The 22,187-nt window shown below is 44.1% G+C and overlaps 1 protein-coding gene across 13 annotated transcripts in view; it reads right to left on the bottom strand.

The window, feature by feature from the left end:
* ATXN1 (ataxin 1) overlaps positions 1-22,187 on the bottom strand; it is a 422,285-nt gene that overhangs the window by 187,546 nt on the left and 212,552 nt on the right. For 12 of the 13 annotated variants that reach the window (XM_059688693.1, XM_059688694.1, XM_059688697.1 and 9 more), the window contains one exon: positions 12,599-12,658. The exons of the other annotated variant lie outside the window; for it this stretch is intronic. The gene's annotated coding sequence lies outside the window, so the exon portion shown is untranslated. The remainder of the gene's footprint in view (positions 1-12,598; positions 12,659-22,187) is intronic. 13 annotated transcript variants of the gene reach the window in all.

The raw sequence follows: 22,187 nt of genomic DNA on the forward strand, positions 1-22,187 counted from the left end.
TGGCCACCTAACAGTGGCTGAGATTTGGTAGTTTTATGAAACCTGTCTATGAGTGGGGAGCCCACAGAGAACACTGCCGATGGTATAATTCTCCTGCTTTAATGAGTTCGTTGGCTGTGAAAATACTTACATCAAAGTTTCAAACACTCTTCTTGTGCATCCAGTAGACTCACAATACAGATGTGTTACAGATGTAAGAGTTACCTAATTGGATGTATAGCAGGAGTGCTGCTTTCTGTGTTCCAAAGCAAAGCTTTTGTTTTTTTTCTGTGACAGACAAGTCATAGTAAGGAAACAGACCTGCAATGACAGGTACTAGATGGTGACGGAGGAGTTCCACTTGTCAGGGATGATAAGTAGTGGGAATCCCAAGGCCTTCTTAAAGGACACCTTGCTGGCCTGGCCGCTAGAGGGCATTACCAGGTGAATAATTAGCCTGACTTCCAAAGTTCAAACAAAGGGTACCTTGCATGTGAATTAACAGGGAAACTGCTTCAATACCCCACTCCTCTTAATAAGTGGACAAGGAGCTAATAATTTCACCACCTTTGTCTTGTCACACAACAGTCATTTCAGGGAATAGGCTCCAGTCCTGGTGTGCTGCAGAACTAGGGTGACAGACCACAGTGCCTTCAGGTTGCTCGATCTGCATTATTCAGATGTCTGCACCTTACACTCTCGTCTTCTCCCTCAGGACCATCCCAGCAACAAAGAAAGCCTGAAACTTCAACTTTCTTGTCCAGACGGCTTAGAAATGTTCTCAGAAGTGCAAAAAAAAAAAGTGTAAGAAAGGGATGTGAGATCTAGGAGGATTGGAGAAAAGCAGTACTCACTCTGAGGAGAATCAGAGGGGAAGGAGAACAGTCAATCTCAGGCCACCTCACTGCCTTGGCGGTGGCCCCACACCCAGAGGAGCCTCCTCAGTGGTCGGGCTTCCCTCTGCACCTAAGCTTAGAAGGGCGAGGCCCTGGCCTCACTGCCCCCACATTGCTCCTCACCAGGTCCCTGTAATCTTTCGCAGACTCAGGGGTTTAATTACCAGGCCGCCCTGAGGCAGCCAGGTGCTGGCTGGCAGCAGAACACAGGGGGCCCGCCTCCCCCCTGCACTCAACCTCCCAGCCAGGGGGGTGGTATGACCCTCCAAGCCAGCTCCTCAGAAGTTCTGCCACCAGGGCTGATCAGGAGGTTTTACTCCAGGGTTTCATGCACAGTCTCCCTCCTCGGAAAGCACCAGTTGCTTGACCATCTGTAAACAACTCCTGCAGAAGATCCCACGTGCTCTAAGGTTTGGGAGCTATAGAATTTATGAAGATCACAGGGCCAGGAAACAGCTGACTGACTGTGAAAACAGGAACATCTCGAATAACCTCTCAACTCTACAGAAAGAGACGCATTTTAAATAAAAGCCAAGTAATTGCTTTGCTAGTGTTTTCTCTCAATTAGGAAGCTGTACTCCAAGGACAAAGTCAGCACACGTGTCTTTAAAATACTAAATTAAAAAACAATGCAGCATTTCCAAGTTTTGAACACTTAAAAGCACTCTTTGTCAAGGCAGAAACAACAGGAATGCAGACCTTTTTTGTCTGCCAATATTTCACAAAGCCAAGAGGAACAGAATGGGCTGAGGGACGCGTGAGGTTGGCCCTGCGACCTCAGGGTTCTGCCCACAGGTTTCCAGATCCACCAGCAGCAGGCAGGCCCTCCCTCCTGCTCCTCAGTGAGAACCAAGAGTGGATATACATTGAAACGCGACAGCGAGGCGCTCAGACCCTCTGCCCACGGCCACCCCACCTAACCGGAAATGAGCAACAGAATCGCTTTCTAGGAATGTGCTAGTGGCTGTGGCCACGTGTCCTCCTTGCACTCAGGTTTCTTTTGACCAAATATTACATAGCGAGATGTGGTTGAGAGGCCCTTGGGACTCACCACTGACACAGAGGCTTTGTGAGTAACGCGTCTGTTTGGTATCTGCTCACTGAGCGCCAGCACATTTCAGAAGCTCAGCCAATGGCTCGGGAAACGCTAGGGACATTCAGAATCCCCTCTATGCCCACTGAGCTAATCTCATGTATGAATTTTTCAGTTCCTGGGTTGAGAAGACATTAAATATCCAGCATCGTGTTTATCTTCATTAAAGAGCAAATATCCTTTCCAACAAAATCCGACAGGACAGAGATTAGCACTCAAGGGAAAGTGATCAAAAGCCCAAAATGCTTTGGTTAGCTTATGGAAGTTTGCTCCTGCTTTAGTTTCTATGCAAAGTACATAAAAAAAATACAGATATTACTGGAGACTCGAACCGTTTAAAGTCTCTGGTACGACTGGGAAACTACAGAAGATGGGGGAACAAAAGATTAAAGTTGACCTTCTCCCTGCAACACAACACTAACAATCTATAAATAGTTTGGCTGGCCGGTGTGGCTCAGTGGTTGAGTGGTCAGCATTCCATTCCCCTTGGAGGCACATGCCTGGATTTGGGGCTCGATCCCCAGTAGGGGGCGTGCAAGAGGCAGCCAATCAATGATTCTGATGTTTCTATCTCTCTCTCCCTCTCCCTCTCCCTTCCTCTCTGAAATCAATAAAGATATATGTTAAAAAAAATAGTTCAGGCTTTCTGTTTAAATATATACCACTCCCCCACGCAGAAAGGGTAGAGGCTTCTAACCCTCTTGCTATTTCAAAGGACTCTGACTCACCAATCAATCTCAGAAAGCCTGGTGGTTTTGTGAGTAGGAGATGATCAGGAATGCCAAGCATCTTCCACACTCAGTGGGGCTCCCTGCTTTGATTGGTTTGAAGAAGGAGTAAGACAAGGAGAAAAAGGTAAAACATATGCTGAGCAAAGCATAGCAGCTGAAGTGAAAAATAAGTTGGAAGCTCTGCGTGAGAATCAACATGGAGAGTGGAGAGTCCACCGAGAGGGAGCAGCACTGAGTGAGCAGCGTTTGGGCTCCTGTGCCAGGAGGGTAAGCAGGAAGGCTATCCAACACTCCAGCAACGCAGGGTCAGGAGCGCCAAGACCAGCTGAGGGAGGAGACAGTGACATCACAGCCCTCCCACTCTTCCAGACTTTCTGTACCTCTGGCCAGAGCTCCCTGCTTCCCAGCCCTGCATGGAAAGCAGAGAAGGAAAGCAGGATATTAGGGGTTCTTTTCTCCCCTGGTGGCATCTCCCCAGCTCTGGGCTGGATTCAGGGAAAAGGGATCTGGGCCCAGCAGCTCAGGCACTCACTGCGATGCTAGAAGCCGTGGAGCTGCTTCAGCTGCGCTCATTAGACTGTCCTCTGCCACCAGAGACCGAGCCTCTGACAAGTGACATGCCGAGCCAAAGAAAGTAAAGACGGGAATGCAATGCATGCTTCCTATCTCTGCCAAACGGCATTCTTGCTCCTGGCCTTGAGAAGTTCAGAAAGACTGTCACCTTGCAAAAATGTGACCAGCCAGCAGAACATTACCACTCATTTCCCAGAGCCACAGGGCAGTTGTGACAGCCACAAAAGCCAGCAGGAGAGCCAGCAGAGCTAGACAGGGTGACCACACATTTAATGTTACTGTTACCCACATTTAAACCGTTTTATCTCCACTAGAGGGCCAGCACGGAGATGACATTTCAGTTAGATGATTCTGCTGCTGGTTTAAGATTTGATCTTAAACCTTGGGGAGGGCGGGCAGGGGAAGGAAGGGAGAGGTGAAAAGGCTATACTCAAGACAATACTGCTACTCAAAGGCAGCTCACCTTGGTCTAAGGCTATCCCCCGTTCTACCTGAGAAGCCTCAGCTCAGAATGACACTGTTATTAAAATAAGTTTAAAAAAATAGAGACCATAGGACACCATCAACTGCCAACTGGGCTCAAAAATTCACTTATCTCTAACCCCTCCCCTCTTTTCTTATGTCCAAACAGTCACTCTGTTTTAATCAACTCTTTCTTCGTAGTGTCTCCCACATCTGTCCCTTTATGATGCTCCCACAGCAGTTTTCAGTCTTATCACCTTATGCCGGCAATAACTCCTGAACCAGGGGCCCCATCTCTGGTTTTTCTCTCTGCCAACCCACGGGCCACGAACACGGTTGTAAAGCTAATCTCACTGAAACACAGCTGGTCACATCACCAACGCGCTGAGAAATCTCCACTGATTACCAACCCCCGTTGCTCAGCGTATGTTTTGCTCCCGTCTGAAACTCCCTCTGCATGGATGCAGGTGCTGCCTGGTCACCAGGGCCCCCGGGGGCGAGACAGCAGGTGCACCTGGGTTGGAATCAAGGCAGTATCCTGGACAGGTTTACCTCTCCTTCATTCAGGTTCTTCACCTTTAAAAGAGCACAGGGATCTCTACCTTATCCAGGAGGAGCAAGGCTAGAAGGGCAGGCTCGCATCTGATAATACACGACCTGGGAAATCAAGTGATGCGGCCAGGACAGGTTAGCATGAGGTCAGCCACCAACTATAAAATTTTTGATTTGGACCTAATTTTCCCACATCTGGGCTTGGAGGCTGTTGTGTGCTATAAACACTATCAGACATTGGTGACAGTTCATTCCCACGTTCACTCATGTTTTCACCTTACAAATATTCCTCAAGCACTACTATGTACTGGGTGGGAGAAAAACAAAAACAAAAAAAATGAAAGGGAGGCCTGGAATGACAAGAGTTATATAAAAAGCTGCAGCAATGTCTAGCACAGGGCAGCTGGCAGGGGCCCTCCCAGGACAAAGCTTTGAAGCATTTAATTGCTAGTGCAGTTATGCAGTTTTTCTCTTCCCCCCCTGTGATCACGAAGGAGGCCTCTAGATGGTGGGATAGAAAAATCAAAGCAGCCTGCAGCCAGAGCGATGCATGGAGGTCAGCTCTTCTGGAAAGACACCAGATCCACGGTGGACACTGAATGAGTGAGGAATGAACTTCTGTTTTGTGAAGCCCAATGAGTGTTTAGGGTTGACACTCTAGCATAAGCCAGTACTATCCTGACGAATGCAATCACTTTCATTTTCTCAAATATCACTGTCTGGCAATTATTCATGTGGGGTAATAACTTGTGATAGTGCTCATATTTACTGCCCTTATCTTAACTTTCTTAACTTCACCTGTAACCATGCCTTGCCCCTTCACTTAGGCTAGCGCCTCTTGAAGACAGCAAGCCTTGGCTCATACCCTTGGGGCTTTCCTCTTCAACCTCACTCACCCACCCTCTACCTCTCACTCCTCTCCCAGTCCCTAAATCAGCAGTGAACTTTGCACACGGCAACTGTTTAACTCATAATTGATGATTTGATATTTTCTCATTAGGAAATAACTTCCCAAATATAGTGACTAATACTTATTTCATGAACCAACACCCCTCTGCTGGCATGGACACTTAGGAATTGAGTGCAATAGCTACAATAAGATTTTGGGGGTTCGTCTGTGGATGACACTGTAGTCATGGCCTCAGGATTCTATGTCAATCATGGGCAGTCATATGTTGGCTTAGAGATCATTTCGTACTAATTTAAGTGGATCCTAATGTCTGTGGCCCTATTTAGTGATAGAGGTCTGAGCTTTTAGGATTCTCATTCATTCCTTTGTTCAGATTACACTCATCCTCTGAGAGTTAGCCAAGAGTAACAGTTATGAATTTAAATGAGCTGTTTCCTTACCTGTAAAGGGAGAGTAAAAAGGTATCTTGTAAGCCTGTTGTGAGAATTATGCAAGTTAATATATGTAAGATACTTATAAAGTTACTAGTGGCCCGGTGCACAAAATTCGTGCACAGAGGGGAGGGGGTTCCCTCAGCCCAGCCTGCACCCTCTCCAATCGGGGACTATTTGGGGGACGTCCGACTGCCGGTTTAGGCCAGAACCTTTGGCAATCTGGGACCACTGGCTCCGAACCACTCACCTGCCTGCCTGCCTGACTGGCCCTGACTGCCTCTGCCTGAGTGTCTGATTGCCCCTAACTGCCCTCCCCTACTGGCCTGATATTGCCGCCAACTGCTCTTCCCTGCAGGCCTGATCTCGCCCCAACTGCCTCTGCCTGCCTGATCTCGCCCCCAACCGCCCTCCCCTGCCAGCCTGATCTCCCCCCCCCCATCTACCTTCCCCTGCTGGCCTGATTATCTCCAACTGCCCTCCTCTGCCAGCCTGATCTCACCCCCAACTGCCCTCCCCTGTAGGCCTGATCTCGCCTCCAACTGCCCGCCCCTGCCGGCCATTTTGGTTCTGATTGGTCGGTTTCTATGTCAGTCAGCATCAAAAGCTCCACCTCCTAGGCAGCCATTGGCTCCTCACAGTTCACCCAGATTTGGTTCCAATTGGTTGGTTTCGATGCCAGTCAGCATCTCCGGGCCTATCTCCAGGCCTGATCAGAGAGGTGGGGCTGATCAGCAGCCCCCGTGGAGGCCTGGAGAGAAACAGAGGCGCGGCTGCTGGCGAAGCCCGGAGGGAAAGAGAGAGGCAATGGCTGATCAACAGCTGCCAGGGAGGCTGTGGATCAGACCATGCCTCTTTCTCCAGGCCTGATCCGCAGCCCCACCGCAGTCTGCAGGCCTGACTTCTGGTGTTCGGTCGAGCCTTCGGTCAGTCGTTACGGACCCTGGGTTTTTATATATTAAGATTTTAAGTACAGTTGCCCTTGAACAAAACAGGTTGAAACTGCACAGGTCCACTTACACATGAAATTTGTCAATAAATACTGTAACTGTATTTTCTCTTCCTTATAATTTTCTTAATAACATTTTCTTTTCTCTAGATTACTTTATTGTATGAATATCGTATATAATACAGGTAACACACAAACTATGTGTTAATGGACTGTTAATGTTATTCTTAAGGCTTCCAATCAACAATAGACTATCAGTAGTTAAATTTTCGAGGAGTCAAAAGTTAGATGCAGCCATGGCCAATGTGATTCAGTTGGTTGAATGGCATCCCATGCACCAAAAGTTTGCTGGTTCAATTCTTGGTCAGGGCACATGCCTGGGTTGCAGCCTTGATCCCTGAGGCTGGGGTGAGGGGGGTAGTGGGGGCACATGCAGGAGGCAGCAGATTGATGGTCACATCGATGTTCTTTTCTCTTTCAAATAAATAAAAACATATTTTTAAAAAAAATTATGTAGAAATTTTTGACAGCATGGGGAGTTGGCACCCCTATCCCTGCATTGTTCAGGGGTCAATTGTTTTAAGATACAGCAGTACCTGGCATATTGTAAGTACTTAGAATGCTAATACTAACTGAGCCTACTACATGGCAGATATTAGAGAAAAAAGGATGAATAAAAGGCTGCCCAGTTCCCAAGGAGTTTAAAATCCTGTAAGGATTATATATGAACAAAGAAATGAAGTGTTACAGAGCCACTGCCCCAGAAAGAGAGAATACACAAAGTAACACACATGGCAGATGCAAACATGCATGAACACACAGATGTATGCACACACACACAGATGCACACACACAGAGAGATGCATGCACACACACACACAGATGCATGCACACACAGATGCGCGCGCGTGCGCACACACACACACACACACACGTGCACAACAACTGGCAGCTGGTGAATTACAACCAAGAAGCTGATCCTTCCCTTTGGAAGAAGGGAAGCCAAGAAAGGCTCCATAGAGAACCTGACGGCTGACCTGAGTCTTACAATATGAATAGGCACTTGCCAGCCAAGACAGTGCCAGGATGACCAGGCAATCAAGGAGTGTGAAAAGAGGCATAAGGCAATACTATTCATTTATTCATTCAACAAATGTTTATCAAATGCCTCCTATGCTTGGCATAGTTTTAAGTACCAGGATACAGCAGTAAATGATATTGACAAGGCTTTTGCTTTCACTGAGTTAAAATTTTAATAGAGGAGACTAACAATAAGCCAGTAAACAAATATATAAAGCAAAGGGCTATGAAGAAAACGCAGTGGGTAAGATGGCTAGAGTGAGACTGGGGGGTAGTATGCCCGACTAGAGTGTAGAGAGTGAAAGATGTGAGCAGCGCTACCCCCAGTTTCCATGTAGAGGACTTTCCCTAAACTCTCCTAGCCACTTATTCCATTCTCTTTTTCCCCCCAAGGATGTAGTGTGCGCTACCTGGCTGGGGTTTAAAGCCAGCGTGTGGTCCATGCCTGTCCTTTGGTAATGTTAACTTCGCTAGACACAGTTACCCTGCCACTAGGTACAGTAAGAATGTTGAGTTCAGGGGTGGTGAAGGGGGTAGATTTTGGCGTCCTTCTCCTTCCTCTTCACACAGAGAGTGACTCACATGAGGACTTGAACTTTCCTGCAGGTGGGCTGTTCCCAGGCCCAGACTGGGGAATAGAGCGGTGGAAGCTCACTTTTGGTTCTCAACCCCAGATATAATTTCTAATTCAGTTAACTGTTATCAGTCAAAAAGCTGCATCTTGGCCTCCACCTTCCTTATTAACACTTGTCTTACTTCTCAGTTGGCTTAGAAGTTGGGAAGGGAGGAGACCTCTTAAGATAAAAGTTGTTATACAATAAAAGCCTTCCCTTTCCCAACAGACACCTCAAAACTAAATTAGGAAGCACTATCCTAATCTATCAAATCTGTCACCTTAATAAAAAATCCTTCAAATCTCCTACTTCATAGCTCCAAAGACACTGCAAGGTGTGTGACTGAAAAGTCTGGCCCAAATAGTATAATACGGCACCTTCGATAGAGTAGTGAATATCGAGGTGGGGTGGGAAAAACAATGATTTCAGTGCCAGTGTAAAGCTCTAGGCTACACAGTTCATGGCTTGTAGCCACAAAGAGGAAGATGAGGAAATGTGAAGTCTTTAGATATTCTTACTTTGTGATTTCATATCTACATGTTTTTTAAAACCACACTAGAAAAAAGAATGTTCTTATCTTTTCTCTGAAGAATGTAAAAGCATTTTCAATGCATTTACATACTTTCTTCACAACCTCCTTGTGAGACAAGATGGGACTATATCATTGTCATGAAGACATATGGATGGCATGGTTATTATCTACAGCAGGGGTGGGGAATGTCCAGCCGCGGGCCACATATGGCCTCAGAAATCATTTGGCCCAGTCCTGCCAAGGCATTAGGGGTGAGTTAATTAAAGGTTTGAGCAAAATTAGCAGGCTGGACTGCTTTTTAAGTTGATAATTTTATATGGCCGGCGAATTATGTTATAAATATTCAAATGGCCCTTGGCAGAAAAAAAAGCCCCCCACCCCTGATCTATGGGGCTCAGTTCTGAGCAGTAGAGAATTTATTTTAAGATGAAGAATAAGATAGATAGTTCCTGACCTTGAAGGCCGTACCCTCTACCTAGAAAGATTGCCCAGGCTCCCAAAGCATTATGTATCAAAAAAGGAAATCTAAAATAAGTGTCAAATAGATGGCAAAGAGTTTAAAAATCCTTCAGGAGTTCAGGAGGGAAAGGCATCTATTGAAATCAAGAGTGATTACAATAGTTTCATGTGAGAAAAATGTTCAAACCCCAACTACACACACTGTAGCAACTGCAATTAGAAAGTGCACCTCAGGCCAAAGATCCAGAAGGTATCAAAACAATACAGTGTGTGCTGTATTTCTCTGTGCAGCCCTGCGGTGCCCGGCACTGCCCTGGGCTCAGGTCAGCGGCCCTGCATCTGGGTAGCACGTTTAATGGGTACTCTGCTTCCCTGGATTTCACTCTGCTCCGGATCACTGCCCACATTCAGCCAGGAGCAGCGACCGCACTGGGCAGGAAATGCTGAACCCCCTGTGCCCTGCGCACAGAGCTGCTCTGCCACAGGGATATTGCAAAGCAGACTCTCCACCTACCTTCCTTCGCTAAGGCAGGGAGGTTCTGCCAGCTCTGCTGGCCCCTCAGGGGCCTGCAGAATTTTACTACGGACATTGCCTTCTCCCGTATTAAGTCCTGACTCAAGTCCTGACTCAGGTGGGGAAAGGGGGCAAGGGTTAATAGCAGGGACAGATAGTAACAATTACCAAGTCTACTTGCTCTGCAGGAGGGAAAGGCAGGCCAGGACTGGGGGAAGTCAAAGGGGGCGTCGGGGCTGTGCTCATCCTGCCCAGGGTACATTGGCTGCCCCTGTCATTGTATTGTTTCTGGCTGCACAGACATGTTGCTATGGAACCAATACATGTCACTGCTACTTGGCCTCCAACAAACAAAACCTCAGCACTGGCAAGAGCATTTCCCTAGATTTCCCTTAAAGGGATACCATTGACAGTGAGTGCAGTCCAAGCCTGGGAACAATAGTGGTATTGTTCTAGGTCCTGCCCTGCTGCATACCGTGAAAGGGAGCCCAGCAACTCCTGTTTTACAAGGTCTACATGCATGTGGCATGTGGATGTACACGGTCCAAACCCAAGGTGTGGGGGCCAGCCTCAGGGCTGCTTTTAAACTAAGAAACTCATGACCTTGGTTTATATTTAGTCTCCCCCCCCCACCCCCTCACCCCATACACACACACAACTGGTAGAAGCAAAGAACTTGGGTAATAATTTGATGCCTCCTGACTGTTAACTTAAAAAAACTATGTCCCCACCAGGAAAGCAAAACAGCCACAAGTGGTCTAATTCTATCCCTTTTCCACTGCTTACCTGAGACCCTCTGCTCCCAGTTTATTCCTCACCGAAAGCTTGGGACCAGGAGGCATGGACTCCCCACGTGCCCACTTTCCTAAGGTCCTTAATTGTCCTCTATTTTAGTCTTATCAACCTCTGGATGCCACAGAGACCCTTAGCTTCCCCAAAGAGCAGCAGATCTCCACATCCCACATCCCACTGTGCTGTGCTCTAGGGATACACAGTTTGGCTTTTCTTGGATAGGATGAGGAAATGGGAGCCCTTAAGTTCACACTTCTAATGAATGCACATTCATGCGTATCAAGCATCTGGGCCAGGAAAGGTCAATAGGAGAGGCATAGGCAGAGGCTCCCGCAGTGAATCTGCAATCCCCATTCTCGCTCCCACCAGGACATTGACAGGAAGCAGACTCTCTCTGTACTCTGATAAGAAGACACTTCAGGTTCCTTAAAAATGACTGTGGTTAGGGCAGAAGAGAAGTCCCCATTTATTAAGGTAAAATGATTAAGTTGACAAGTGGGATAAAATAATGGACACAAGCTCTCTGTGCTACACTTAAACCAATCCCTAGGTGAGATGAAATGTTTGGGAAATACTTGCTCTAGCTCTCTAACTTAAGTGACCACAGACTAGAGCCAGATGTGGCATAGGCATCCACGAAAATACCACAGGCAAGTCCCCCTTGTGGGGCTCCAGGGAAGAACTGTTTTCTCACCCTTCTCTCCATCATGCCCCACAACTGAATTCTCATGTTAGAAACCATACAGCTTTTATTTATTATTTTTTAATGAAGAAAGGTGACTCTGAAAGTGTCTCAGACCGCAGGCCAAGTTTACATTGTGCTATATGAAACCTGCTAAGCATTACTCTGCAGGTGCAGATGCCCGGACGGGGGCGTGCAGGTCTGCAGCTGGCCGGCACACACCTGCACCGCGGCTCCGGGCTGCAGCACAGATTTAGCCCGAGTCCGCACCGGAAGTGCTATTGCAAATGCACTTTGGGAAAGGCGCAAAGGAAAACATGCCCTCTCGGCTGAGGTCCATCACAGAAGTTCCCCGGGTTTGCCCTGTCCACCCACCTCTCTTGGTAGCAGCCAAGAGTGACTTCTTGGAAGTTAAACAGCTAAACAGCATCACTCCTGACACTTTCCTTAGAGCAGTGGTTCTCAACCTTCCTAATGTCTCGGCCCTTTAATACAGTTCCTCATGTTGTGGTGACCCCAACCATAAAATTATTTTCGTTGCTACTTCATAACTGTAATTTTGCTACTGTTAGGAATCGTAATGTAAATATCTGATATGCAGGATGTATTTTCGTTGTTACAAATTGAACATAATTAAAGCATAGTGATTAATCACAAAAACTATGTAATTATATATGTGTTTTCCGATGGTCTCAGGCGACCCCTGTGAAAGGGTCGTTCGAACACCAAAGGGGTCGCAACCCACAGGTTGAGAACCGCTGCCTTAGAGGGATGTTATCACTAGTTTATTGGCATTACTTCAGGTCTAACAAGCTATAATCTGTGTCCACAGAAGGAATTGGGATTTTAAAAACAGTCCGGGGGTGGGGGGGGAGGCAGGGTACTAGAGGGATAGGGAGACCTCACAGAGGGGAGTCAAATGCCTCAGCAGCCGTCTGTACGCACATGAGCTCTAAGGTCCCATCCAGTGCTCTCTCTTTCAGGGCGTTCATGAAACAGGGCATCATGTGAACAAAAGAGATAGTTTCTCCTTGCCCACGGCCCATTTCTGTGATCAGTCACTGAAACAAGGAAACTTCCTCTGCTGTCTGCTCTGCAGCTGAACGAGGCTAGAACAACAATGGTAGCAACTCCTAAAAGGCAACCCACGTGGACAGCGAAAAAAAAGGCAGAAAAATACAAGAGGGAAACCTCCCTCTGGAGGGAGGAGGACATGGGATGAGTAGAAAGAACATTTGATTCCAAGTGGGGGAAACTTCTAGAGAATGCGTGCAGGCACTTTTTCTTAGAGCTCTGGGTAACAGTCTGATGTGGGTGTACATATATAAAAGAGTCAAAGACTCACTCACCGTAAGAAAACAGCAGATTGGATCCTCTGCCCCGGAAAACGAACTAATTTCTTTGGAAAACTGGAAGAGAAAAAGATTTAAACAACATTAAGTCCATTCTGTAACTCAGCACAGGTGTGCAGGCATAGAGAGTGTGAGCAATCCCAGCTCTGGCATGTGGGCACTTAGTAGGTGTGCAGTAAATCTGAAGAACAGTGGATGCATGATGGTGTGGCTGACTACTTGAGTTTTGTAAAAAGAGCTTTGAACAATTAATATGCAGAAAGCAATCATGTGTGTGATTCTGTGATCATGAGAAAGATGAACCTCATGATGAAGGATCATATACTGTGGTGTCTGAAAAGTGAAGTTTTGGGTGGATATTTTTAAATGTCATGTCTGCACCCCCACCACGCAGTTGATTGATGACCTCTCAATAAGTAAGCAGAGTACCCCATGCCTGCACTTTGCCCTTTCCCAAATGGCAGACCCGCAACTCCACACATCCCCCCACTGAAGTCAGTGACTCTACAGGGACCCATAATTGGGCTCAGATGGGAATGTGGACTTGGCAGAGGGCGCTGGGGGCTACATATCAGGCCAACTGTGTAATCCCGAGAGGAAGCCACGGTGTCTGAGATAAAGTGTGGGAAAGAGCCGAGATGAAGTGCATGTTGGAAGAGGAAGCCTGAAAGACAAAGGGAGATAAGGGGGTGACAGCAGCAGACTGTGTAATCTACATCACATAAGGGACTAAACTCAAGATCCAAGTTTTAAAACATTTCCAGAGACTGTTTTAAAGATGCCTTTGCAGGTTTAGGAGGGGACGTGAGGCAAAGCTAGTCTGGTTCCTGAGACTGGCCGGTTTTCACAGGATCCCAGAGCACTTGGGATTGACAGCTATATGAAGGCCACTGCTTTTCCTCCCTTTCCCTAAAAGGAAGAGAGAGGCCTGGTCACTAGGGCGGGATGGAGAGTCGCCTCCTCCTCCTCAGCACTCTCACTGGCAGCAGATCCTGACTCAGTTCCTCAGAATCTGAAAGGCGTCCTCATAGTCCCAGAGAGAAGTCACGGGCCATAATGTCAGACTGCGCTAGGAGAGGTGGGGCTACTGAGATGATGAGATTCAGCCTCGTGAGAAGTTTATACTCTAATTGAAAACACAATGTGGAAGCAAGGGGAGCAGAGAAAGCTGGTACATGCTGGTAAAATCTCTGAGCACCTTCTTTTTAAAGCCACAGTTTATAATCCACTCACACAGTAACCTTTTCATTCTAACGGCAGACGAGATGTCTACAGTAAGAATCATAAAGACCACAAGACTGACTTCAGAGTCAGACCTGACTCCGAATCGCAGCTCAGTCACATAACAGCTGTGTGATTCTAGTTCCGTGAACGCTAGGCCCCCTTCCCTCATTTGCATAATGGTAATACTAATACCCACTTCATGTAATGTTTCAAGTTTCTAGTGCAGTGCTTGGCATGGAGAAGAGACTTAAAAAGAAAAAGCTTTTAATGCCAGGTGGCACAGCACGTCTACATATCTGAAATACTAGAGAAGGAAGACACAGGAGAGATTTTTATAACTCATAATGTACCAAAATGTCGGTCCTTGTATTCTCTCACCCCCCCCCATTAGTTAAGACAAGTGAGAACAAAGTAAAACTGTTTACTGTGAACAATTAGATCATACAGATAAGGGGAGAAACACCCAAATAATAGAAATCAGCAAAAGCCTCACTAATGATTACTATGACCATTTTGGTTTATATGGTTCCAGGCTCACTCCTATGCTCAAGCACACACAGTATATTAGACATATACTTAAACAAGTAAAATTTTATACATATGTACAATTCATTCATAATATAATATGATAGTATTCATATTGTTTTACAATGTAAAAACATTTTATTTGGTATAGTATAAACATTTTACCAGGTATAGTATAAATCTCTTAATTTTAATACACCCATCTCCATCATAACTTTTTAAGGACTTACAAGAGTATTACACTAAAAGAAGTAACCTCTAAATGTGTATTTGTTGAATTTACAGAATCTACCAGTGTCGCACATTTATGAGAAACTACTATACATGAAGTAGTGTGTGGTTCTTTTTTTCCCATATTTTCTTCAAGATCATGAAAGGCAGATTGTATAAATGTAAGAGTTAACAACAAAGATTGCTTTGGTTTTTAAATGGGAGTAGCTTAGAAGAATACTAACTAGCACAGGGAATAACATCACAAATAACAATATCCAGTGACTTTCCAATATGTTGCAAGGGGACAAACCTAACGAGGAGGGCTAACAATGAATAGAGATGTCTATTTCAAGTAGGAAAGCCCAAGAATGAAGTGAAATAAGTGTCCCTGTTTCAGTCTGATCATGACACAGAGAAAGTTACTGAAAACTATAAATTCTCGAGTGATCCTAAAAATCATAATCACATTATATGAACTTCAAAACCATAAAACCAAAACAAACAAAACCCAAAAAACGAGAATTTACCATATTTAGAAGATACTAGGATTTGAAATGTTTCTGTAATTTCAGTATTTCTCATCCAATTTCCTTCGCAGAGAATGGCTGGTGTGGTGAACATATGTGATACAGTTTGCTTAAACTGCATGACACATCTTGTCTTCGATTGAGAAAACTGTGCTCTATCTACAAATGTGACCGGGAGGCTGGGGGAGTGAATGTATCCTCACAATCAGCGAAGAGTGCGAGCTAATTCCTCCTCCAGTTATGACTGTAACTAACCCTTTGTAAGTACTGCCAACACTGCTCCTTCGAGCAGGCAGGCAGGCAGGAGGTGGGGGGTGGGCAGGATGCAGGAGAGAAAGACAGACCGGACATACTGTGGCAGTAGAGAAATGCCAAACCAGACACCAGCCGGAAAATCCTGGAGAGGGCAAAAGTGGAGAAACAGCCCTGGCCAGTGTGGCTCAGCTGGTTGGACATCATCCATCCAGTGCACTCCAGGTTATGCTGTCACATCAATGATTCTCTCTCTCCCTCTCCCTTCCTCTGTTTCTAAAAATCAATAAAGTATTCTAAACAAAACAAAACAAAAAACAGAAACAAAGTAGAGAAATAAAGAGTTTGATTTCTGAAACCAAAATCTACAATGAATGAAGAGGTGAGATACCTATTTGCATGCTGCCTCCCAACAAAAGTTCCCTAAAAGCTCATCCCCTGTCCGGTTTATGCAGTTTTTAGGGGAGGTGATAATTTTCGGTGAGGTTCATACTCTTAGACTTCTGTTCTACTTGACGTGAAATAGAATCAATATTGGTAGATAAGAACACAGACCTTAAATTTTAGCATTAGATGGAATCGCAGAAAGCATTTCTTGGACAATCCATACTAGGGCCTTCACTTCACATAGCATATGGACTGAGCTACTCTTAATGGATCTTTTTGATTGTACAATTCAGGAGTCAGTAAAATGTCCCTCGATCTCACAATGCATTTCTAATAGGGACAGAGTTTTTGCTTTGCCTAACTCTCTCTTGGGTTGACTGCTTTCTCCGCTGTGCTATGTGCTATATAACAGCTCTGTTATACAGTCAAAACAAAATGATGCTCATTCTTCAATCTGCTTTCAGAGGAACCTTCATACCCTTTGATGGTATACATGGGATGGCCCAGAACACATTCTGCATAGCAGACCTAGCTATCGAAACTGGGGTTTTGATCCTAACATCCTCACCAATTGTGCATCTCTGGTAAATATGACCTGGCCAGGAAAACTGTGCTGATGCCATATATTCCACACTTACAGTATAGTTTTGAATTACAGACTTTGGAAAATTCTGTCTTGCCACTGTATAGTGTCATCCTGAGTAAGCACAGAATTCCTTAATATTAACGACTACCATTTACTGAGTGGTTATTTTGTGCCAAGTTTTTATCTATTATCTATAATCCTCACAAAATCTCTGTAAAATAGGTTGCATTAGCCCCATTGTACAGATGACGAAAACAAGGCTCAAGACAAGTAACCTAACCAAAGTCACATACCCAACAAGATAAAGCAAGAATTCAAAGCCAGGTTTATCGGGGTTTCATGGCCAAAAAGAAAAGAAAGAAGCATCATGGTCACATGTGATTTTTATATGAAGGCCACAATCTACAGGATTCTGTCAAACACCAAAAATAAACACTTGCTTTTTCTCAATAATCAGATATTACTTTTTCAGGTTATTTTTCGCATAGCAAGAAAGGATGCTAGAAACAAAGTTATCCATGAAATTTGGTAGTAAGTTGTGCTTTAGCTGTCTAGACAGGCATTCTTCAGGCAGAAGAGCAGGACCAAAGTGCTGACAGTTGCAGCAACACAAAATGTAGCCTTGGCAAGTCAGTCTAACAATTACTTTGCATCATTCTGATTATGAGCCACAAGCATGCAATCAACAGCATAGAGACGATCTTAAATGATTTCCATCAGCATTTTACTTTAGTTATCAATGCTTGGCAGATGGAACACATTCTCATCTGACCTAAACGCAATGTTAATGACCCAAACACAAAGAACGTGCAGAAATAAGAGCAGCACAGAGAATGGCCTTGCTGGGGGCCACTGGTTATAAGAGACGCACTGTATTTCATCAACTTTTCCATTTATTACCTCAGCATAAATAAATAATATCCATGTGTTTCTCATCTGATAAATTCATCCGTAGTCTAACTCAATGGAAAGATTAAGTAAGTTTACAGTTCCCTAGACTTAATACTGCATGTTGTGCAATTCTCTACAAGGAACAATTTTCATGTTTCATTACACATTTTTGTGGGTTGCATCTCCCCCACTAAATTGTGGCCCAGCTCCAACAGCATGAAAATTTTATCATTTACCTCTCTATTCCCAACACCTAGCCCAGTGCTTGGTGTATTTAGTACACATGCAAAATATGCACAAATGAATGAACATGCTATCCAATGGAATATGCATGCTATCCAATGATATCAAAGAGCATTATATATAATATTTTTAAATCAATGATTAATATTCTTGATTTGCCAAACACACCATGTAAATTCCTTAAAGACAGTATCTATGTACCTAACAATTCTAGCAGTTAGCATGTTTATTATAAAAATGGTCAAAAGGATGAACAGAAAGCAGAGCAAAATCATCACGTCAACAGTATTTCAAAATTCCAAAACTGGCAATCACCGCCTTAGCAAAGTTGCACCTTCGACTTGGAGGGAGGGGGGAGGAGCAGGATGCTATTTTTAGAGTGAAGGCAGAAAGCTTTCTGCGCCCTGCACTTTAGGGCCACGTCCTGCAGTATGACTCTTCTCTCTGCAGCTAAAGATCAGAGCTACTTCACCAAAGTTCAGTACAAATAGGAAATATCATAGGGGCAGGGAGAGATGAATACTGTGACTTTCAAAAGTGCTGCCTGTGTAGGAACATTGCAGTCACATCTGGCAGCGGCCCCAGTGATCTCAATGCAAAAGCTATTGTCCCAATCAAACAGCAAAGGCTTAGAAAACATAGTTCTGGACAAAAGTTGGAGTTCAGTAAATATTTAAAAGCCATAATATCTTATATCTGTGTGAGCTTTATAGTTTTCAAAGTGCTCAAGTATAGCATGAACAGTCAGCAGCCAACATTACTATGCTATATATAGTTTTAAAAATTGTATCTCTTAAATGTCTAGAATAACCAGGGGCTGGCAAACTCTTCCAGGAAAGGGCCAGAGAGCATATATTTTAGGCTTTTTTACTCAGCTTTGTCATTGGAGCACAAAAGCAGCCATCAGCATACTACACAAATGGACGTGGCCATGTGCAAACAAAACTTTATTTGCAAAAACAGATGGGGTGGGATTTGGGTCATGGGTCAGTATTTGTCAGTCTTTTGTCTAGAATGTCATTACACATTGACCCTTGAACAACATGCGTTTGAACTGCATGCGTCCACTCATACGCAGATTTTGTCAATAAATATGTACAATACAATACTATAAATTTATTTTCCTTATGATTTTCTCAGTAACATCTTTTCTCTAGCTTACTTTATTGTAAGAACACAGTATATAATACATATAACATACAAAATACGTGTTAATTGACTGTTTATGTTACCAGTAAGGCTTCTGGTCAACACGGGCTGTTAGTAGTTCAGTTGTCGGGGGGTCAAAAGTTATACGCAGGATTTTTAATTGGGCAGGCGGTCAGCACCCTTGACCCCTGATTCGTTAAAGGGCCAAATGTACTAGGAAATTTTGAGACACATTCTCTGCTTCCTACTTTCCCCTCAAAGAGACTATATTTTTACTTAGTATAAAATTAGATGACAATATCACACAGTATCCAGAAGCGGTGAATGGCTTTTTTCTGCAGCATCCATCCACCACTGAATAGCAGCAAGGGCAGATCTTCCCATGCCAGGTGAAGCTATCCAGAGTGGCGGGTCACTGTGCATTCGTCTCTGCATCATATATGTGCAAAGGCTGCCCCACAGAACCCTGGATAAATTCTCAGAGCCTCTTGAAGTAGTGCGTTACCTAGGCAAGCAGCAAGACCCTGTGCAACAAAATCACACCATCTGATTAAATATGGGCAAAGGACTATCTTTCTCTAAAGAAGATTTACAAATGAATAAAATGCACATGAGAAAGTGCTTAATGTTACTAATCACTAGGGAAATGCAAAACAAAATCACACCTTGGGATGGTGATTATAAACAACAACAAATAACAAATTTAAAAAACACAGCAAATAACACATGTTGGCCAGAATATAGAGAAAATGCAATCCTTACGTATTGTTGTTGGGACTATAAAATGGTGCAACTACTATGGAAAACTGTATGGCAGACCCACAAAAAATTAAAAATAGAAATACCATATAATTCAGAAATTCCACTTCTGGGTATGTACCCAAAAGAATTGAAAGCAGGGACTTGAATAGATGTTTGTAAACCTATTTTTCACAGCAGCATTATTCTTTTTAAAAATACATATTTTTATTGATTTCAGAGAAAGGAAGGGAGAGGGAGAGATAGAAACATCAATGATGAGAAAGAATCATTGATCAGCTGCTTCCTGCACGCCCCCTACTGGGGCTCAAGCCTGCAATCCAAGCATTTGCCCTGACCAGGAATTGAACGTTCAACCACTGAGCCACACTGGCCAGGCACCATGTTCATAGTAGCATTATTAACAACACGTAAAAGGTGGAAGCAACCCAAGCGTAAATACAGAAGATATAATATATACATGCAATGCGATATTACTTAGCCATAAAAAGGAAGGACATTCTGGCATATGTTACAACATGGATGAACCTAGGTGAAATATGCCAGTCACAAAAGGACAAATACTATATGATTCCAATTGTACAGTATATAGAGATGCCTAGAGTAGTTGAATGCAGGATACAGAAAGTAGAATGGTGTTTTGCAGGGGCTGAGGAAGGGGGGGATGGAAAGTTATTGTTTAATGTATATCAAGTTTCAGTTTGAAAGATGAAAAGTATTCTGGAGATGGGTGGTGCTGATAATTACACAATAATGTGAATATGCTTAGTGTCAGTGAACTGTATACACTTAAAAATAGTAAATATTATAATATATATATATCTCCACAATTTAAAGAAAAATAAACTTGTGATCACTTGGCTCTCTAAGGGAGCTTCTCAGGTGATCTGTTGGACCAGGATGTCCCAAAGAGGTCCATGGCAGTCATGCCTGGGAGGGCTGGTCTACAGGAGGCAGCTGAGAAATTGCAACCTCCTGAGGGTGCCAGGAAATCAGCTGAAGTTTGAGAGCCTCCACATCTAGAGATCTTTCTGAGAAAGGAGAATACGAGGTTCCTATGATTCACAGTGAACTCTGCACCTACGAGTTGTGATGTGGCCAGAATGCCTGTCATGTTCTCTTCCGAGTGCTACAACCTTGGGGATTCAATGGATCAAGAGTTAAGCCAATGACAGATAGGAATGGTAGTTAGGACAGTTTACCAATCATGATGGGGGGGCATAGGAAACAGCATTGAATGACAGTGAAAACTCACAGCCTTTCTCTCTCTAACCCTGCTTTCCTTGCCCACATGTGTGGCCACTGTTAGCTGACTCTCCTGAAATGTAACTCCTTTGAGTCTAATTCTGCATAACACTTAATACCAAATACCATGCACAAGAGGTGACCTCATGAAAACTGTCCCTATTTGCATAGCACTAGTCCATGGATTACTCAGGTATCACCCTTACAAAAGTCCAGCTAATATAGGGCCTCATTACCTACACTACAAGCAGGATGATGCTGAGTCATGGCTTCTCAGCTAAAGGAAGATACCATTTTTTCCCATATTCTTTTTTTTTTAATCCTCACCAGAGGATATGTTTTTATCAATTTGCGAGAGAGAGAGAGAGAGGGGGGCGGGGGGGAACATAGATGTAAGAGAGAAACATCGATCATTTGCCTCCCATACACACCCAGACCAGGAATCGAACCACAGCCTTTTGGAGTATGGACTGGCGCTCCAACCAGCTGAACCTCTTATCCAAGGCCTTTTCCAATATTCTTGATAAGAAAGAGAAAGATAGCCCTGAGCCAACCCAACCATAATGGAGGAGGAAAGGCCTATGGTCATGTTGCTTATGACACTAATGACCACCCTTCGGTGAATGACAAATCTTCTCATATAGTTAAAACAAGGTAGAAGACTAGGTAATACATCTCCAACTGAGTTATACTGAATGGCCATTAGAAGGGCCCAAATATCCTACTTAAATCTAACATTTTCTGGCTGCCAGAGTTTTAACCAATGTGTAGTAAAATGAAATTTTCGTTCAAGGGCACACATCTCATTGTAACCTTTTGTATTTTTTAACAGTTTTTGTCAGAAAATGCAAAACATTAAAGAAATGTAGATACAAAAAAATTCTAGTGGAAAAAATATGCTAAGAGTCGGGGTAAATACCAGATTTTAAGTAGCTAAAGCCAGTGGTGTGCAAGGAAATGTTCAATACCCAGCAGGAGGGAGAGAGGAGTCCGACTTGTAGCATTTGCCGATTTCCGCAGTGTAAACAGTCCCACCATGGCTGATGTCAAGCTAGCATCTAATGCCAACTTGTTCTCAAAATTCCTGAAAAGTTCACAATTGGCTCATGAGAGCAGGAGCGAGCTGGCAGAAGTCCATTTCCTTCATCCCACCAAGATCAATAAACCCAGTTTCACATTTAAAATAAACCCCCAAACCTAAAGTCCTTTATTAAGTTCAGGCCTCTTCTTATCGACTAAAAAGATACCTGTTCATATTTCTACACCTGTCCTTCTAGTCTCCTCATCTGAAATAAACCTTGCTCAAGTCCAGCCTTACAGGAGCAGTTTTCTCCACACACTCAGGTTGCACTATCCTCTCTTTACTCTGAATTTCTACAGCACTTATATAGGGTGTTCCCCCAAAATGTATACACACACTTTAAAAAGGCCGTGTTTACTGAAATACATTTCATTTTCAAAATTGAGCTATCAGCTGTTAAAATGTATATACATTTTGGGGGACGCCCTGTATATTTACATCCCCTGGATCCCAGGAGGGAAGTTCTCAGGGCACTGAGCACAGCACAAAGTTTTACCTGAGCTG

This window comes from Myotis daubentonii, chromosome 3 (genome assembly GCF_963259705.1).
Source record: "Myotis daubentonii chromosome 3, mMyoDau2.1, whole genome shotgun sequence".
NCBI lineage: Eukaryota > Metazoa > Chordata > Mammalia > Chiroptera > Vespertilionidae > Myotis > Myotis daubentonii.